Genomic DNA, 3,797 nt, shown 5'->3' with positions numbered 1-3,797 from the left:
CAAGTTCATACATAGTTTCCACACCCAAGATGACGTCATTTCAATAATGCCATAGAACAATATCGTCTAGGTTCACCTGACCCTATCTTTCATAGTCTCAGTGAACACATAATTGTTTCACGTTCCGAAGATTTGGAGAGAAAAAAATCATAATGTTACCTCGCGAGATATGATTTTGTTTGGTTGTGAAATTAAAACAAGACGCCGAAGCGTGATTAACCGGGGTCAACCCGCTATTGCCGCGTCCCGTTGTTGCCGCGGCCCGTTGTTGCCGCGGCCCGTTGTTGCCGCGGCCCGTTGTTGCCGCGGCCCGTTGTTGACGCGGCCCGTTAGTGCCGCGGCCCGTTGTTGCTGCGGCCCGTTATTGCCGCGGCCCCCACCTTTTTTTAAACAAAATTTTTTTTAATTTTTTGTTTCCATTATGTACATTAATTTTTATTGACGAGAAAATCTCTTACGCAAGGAGAAAGGACGACCCCCAGCGGAAGTTTTCGCCACGTCCGCAGGGATTGGAACTCGCAATCCTGTGCATTGGAGGCAGGCGCGGCGGCCCGTTGTTGTTATTCTAGAACTATGTCAAAATTGGAATATCTAAGGCAGATCACAGGCGGAAGGTATCGTCCACTGGACGACTACTATCACAGAAAGACTACAAGGTACGTCACTCACCTTCAAGTCTTTTGTGTTCTTGGAGTCGCTTCCTGGGGAAAAATATTGTTCAAGACGGTTTGCCTCTTCCTACAGTCTGTGTAAGGTCAAATAAATACAGTTGAATGATTGTTTGAACTATATGCACCTTTAGTTTTCAGCTTCCGTATAGGGTGGGAGGAAGAGAGTGGGAGGGAGATAGAGAGGGGGAGGGAGATAGAGAGGGGGAGGGAGATAGAGAGGGGGAGGGAGGGGGAGAAAGGGAGTGGGATGGAGAGACAGAGGGGAGGGAGTGAGAGTGAAGGAGGGAGGTAGAGGAAAGTCGATTGTTGGCGGTATAGAGAGATAGGTAGGGAGGAAAGGAGGGAGAGAGAGAATGATGGCGGAAGAGAGAGGGAGAGGAGAGAGCGAAAGGAAAGGAGGGATAGAGAAAATGATGGAGGGAGGGAAATATAGAGAGGGAGAGAGATCGCGAGAGAGGTAGGGAGGGATAGAAAGAGATGAAGGGAGGGAAAGAGAGAGGGAGGGAGAGAGGGAGACAAGGATCGTCAGGAGAATCATATAGAGAAGAAAAATGTTAGAAATAAAACGTCATAAGGTGACGTCATAATGTCTCGCCGTATCTCATGACGTCATTTGTTTGTTTCAAACTTACATGACGTCATTTGTGTGTTCTAAACTTTAAATGACGTCTTTTTTTGTATGAGTCCTCTGACAAGAATTTTGAAACTATCATTATACGAAAATTAGGAACCCCTTAGACTTACTTTGTTTTGCCAAAACATTTCTTGCATACTTAAAAAGTTGTTTTTAATTGTGGACTTACTTGTTCATATCTGCTTATTTAAGCACTCTAAAAAGTAGAAATGAACACAAAAGGTGCGCATTGATTTGTTCTTTTTGATGAACGAAAAATGTCATTTTTGAAAAAAAAGGACTTACTCGGTTTTGTTAGCACACGGCAGAGTTACGAACTTGATGACATCTGACTGGCGCAAAATTGTTTTTCAAAAAACCGGAATCAGGGGAACTTTCTTGCGGGAAAGTTCCGCGGCAATAGCGGGTTGCAGCAATAGCGGTTTGCGGCAATAACGGGCCGCGGAAACAACGGGCCGCGGCAATAACGGGCCGCGGCAACAACGGGCCGCGGCAATAGGGAGTTGTAACCGATTAACCATTTAGTCAAGCGATTGCACTGACATACACCCGGTTCTCTCTAACTTTCTTTGTCAAACAGAGAGAGAGAGAGAGAGAGAGAGAGAGAGAGAGAGAGAGAGAGAGAGAGAATACAAAAAATAAGCTTGAGGCACAATCTTCACTGTGTTTGTGGGAAAGAAAGTCGCAAGGTGGAGTCATAATCTCTCGCCTTTCCCTGGGGTCGATTTTCAAGAGGCTCGGTAATACCTCAAAATCTACCAGAGTGAAAACATGCACGATATGCAGGACGAGGTGTGTAAGCTTTTTACATTTAGTCAAGTTTTGACTAAATGTTTTAACATAGAGGGGCGAATCGAGACGAGGGTCGTGGTGTATGTGTGTGTGTCTGTGTGTGTGTGTGTGTGTGTGTGTGTGTGTGTGTGTGTGTGTGTGTGTGTGTGTAGAGCGATTCAGAGTAAACTACTGGACCGATCTTTATGAAATTTTTCATGAGTGTTCCTGGGTATGATATCCCCAGACTTGTTTTCATTTTTTCGATAAATGTCTTTGATGACGTCATATCCAGCATTTTGTAAAAGTTGAGGCGGCACTGTCACACCCTCATTTTTCAATAAAATTGATTGAAATTTTGGCCAAGCAATCTTCGACGAAGGCCGGACTTTGGTATTGCATTTCAGCTCGGAGGCTTAAAAATTAATTAATGACTTTGGTCATTACAAATCTGAAAATTCTAATTAAAATCATTTTTTTACAAAACGATCCAAAATTACGTTCATCTTATTCTTCATCATTCTCTGATTCCAAAAACATATAAATATGTTATATTCGGATTGAAAACAAGCTCTGAAAATTTACAATAAAAAAAATTATAATTAAAATAAAATGTCCGAAATCGATTTAAAAACAATTACATCATATTCCTTGTTGGTTCCTGATTCCAAAAACATATAGATATGATATGTTTGGATTAAAAACACGCTCAGAAAGTTAAAACGAAGAGAGGTACAGAAAAGCACTATTCTGGCTTGTCAATTTCACTGCCTTTGCCACGAGCGGTGGACTGACGAAACTACGAGAATGCGGTCTTGGTGAAACGATGCAGTGCGTTCAGTTTCATTCTGTGAGTACCGCAACATGGTGGCCTAGTGGTAGGGCGTCCGCCCAGTGAGCGGGAGGTCGTGGGTTCGAACCCCTGCCGGGTCATACCTAAGACTTTAAAATTGGCAATCAAGTGGCTGCTCCGCCTGGCGTCTGGCATTATGGGGTTAGTGCTAGGACTGGTTGGTCCGGTGTCAGAATAATGTGACTGCGTGAGACATGAAGCCTGTGCTGCGACTTCTGTCTTGTGTGTGGCGCCCTGATATAATCCTTCGTGGTGGACTGGGCGTTAAGCAAACAAACAAAAATTCCGTGGGTTTGACAGCTTGACTAAATGTAGTAATTTCGCTTTACGCGACTTGTTATCCCTTTACTCCGACGTTTTCTTAAAAAAAAACACCACTTTTTGACACAAACTCTGCGAGTGTCTGTTTTCTGCTCATCAAACCATCCTGCCAACACGTGTCATCAAATTCATATGCGAAACGAGTCCCCTTTTGTCTTTTTGGTAAACGCGCTTTTGTATTCAGTCATCTATAAAACGAATAACAGTTATTTCTAGAGTGTTGAAATGAAATTGGAAATATTATTTTGCATTGTTTGCTTCTGGCTTTCGTCCTACCTGACCGGTACACCCGTCATGTTTCCGAGATTGCGCAGTTGAATGCATGTGATACTGTGCAGTTACCGGCCGGTTTCTGTCGGTGACCCAAGTCGGTTGTCAGAGGCATTCGTCAAAAAGACTGCGTGTGTGATTTTACAAGCGATGAGGATGATTGCTAAAGTTGTGCTTATTCGAGCTGTTGTGCTTCAGTGTTCAAATTTGGATTACTTACTTCTTCAGTCGTCATTTGGGTGAGCCTTACTTTGATGTCTGTCGTTCAGTCGGGTTC

General features: G+C 43.6%; 1 protein-coding gene across 1 annotated transcript in view; it reads right to left on the bottom strand.

Annotated features, from left to right (window-relative positions):
- The window catches only part of LOC138949473 (multiple epidermal growth factor-like domains protein 6), a 109,090-nt gene extending 109,064 nt beyond the window's left edge, over positions 1-26 (bottom strand). Inside the window, exon 1 of the mRNA XM_070321302.1 lies at positions 1-26. This exon is cut by the window's left edge and continues 144 nt beyond it. The gene's annotated coding sequence lies outside the window, so the exon portion shown is untranslated.
- Positions 27-3,797: the final 3,771 nt, after the last annotated feature.

This window comes from Littorina saxatilis, linkage group LG15 (assembly GCF_037325665.1).
Source record: "Littorina saxatilis isolate snail1 linkage group LG15, US_GU_Lsax_2.0, whole genome shotgun sequence".
Taxonomy (NCBI): domain Eukaryota; kingdom Metazoa; phylum Mollusca; class Gastropoda; order Littorinimorpha; family Littorinidae; genus Littorina; species Littorina saxatilis.
This window is presented reverse-complemented; position numbering and strand designations above follow the sequence as displayed.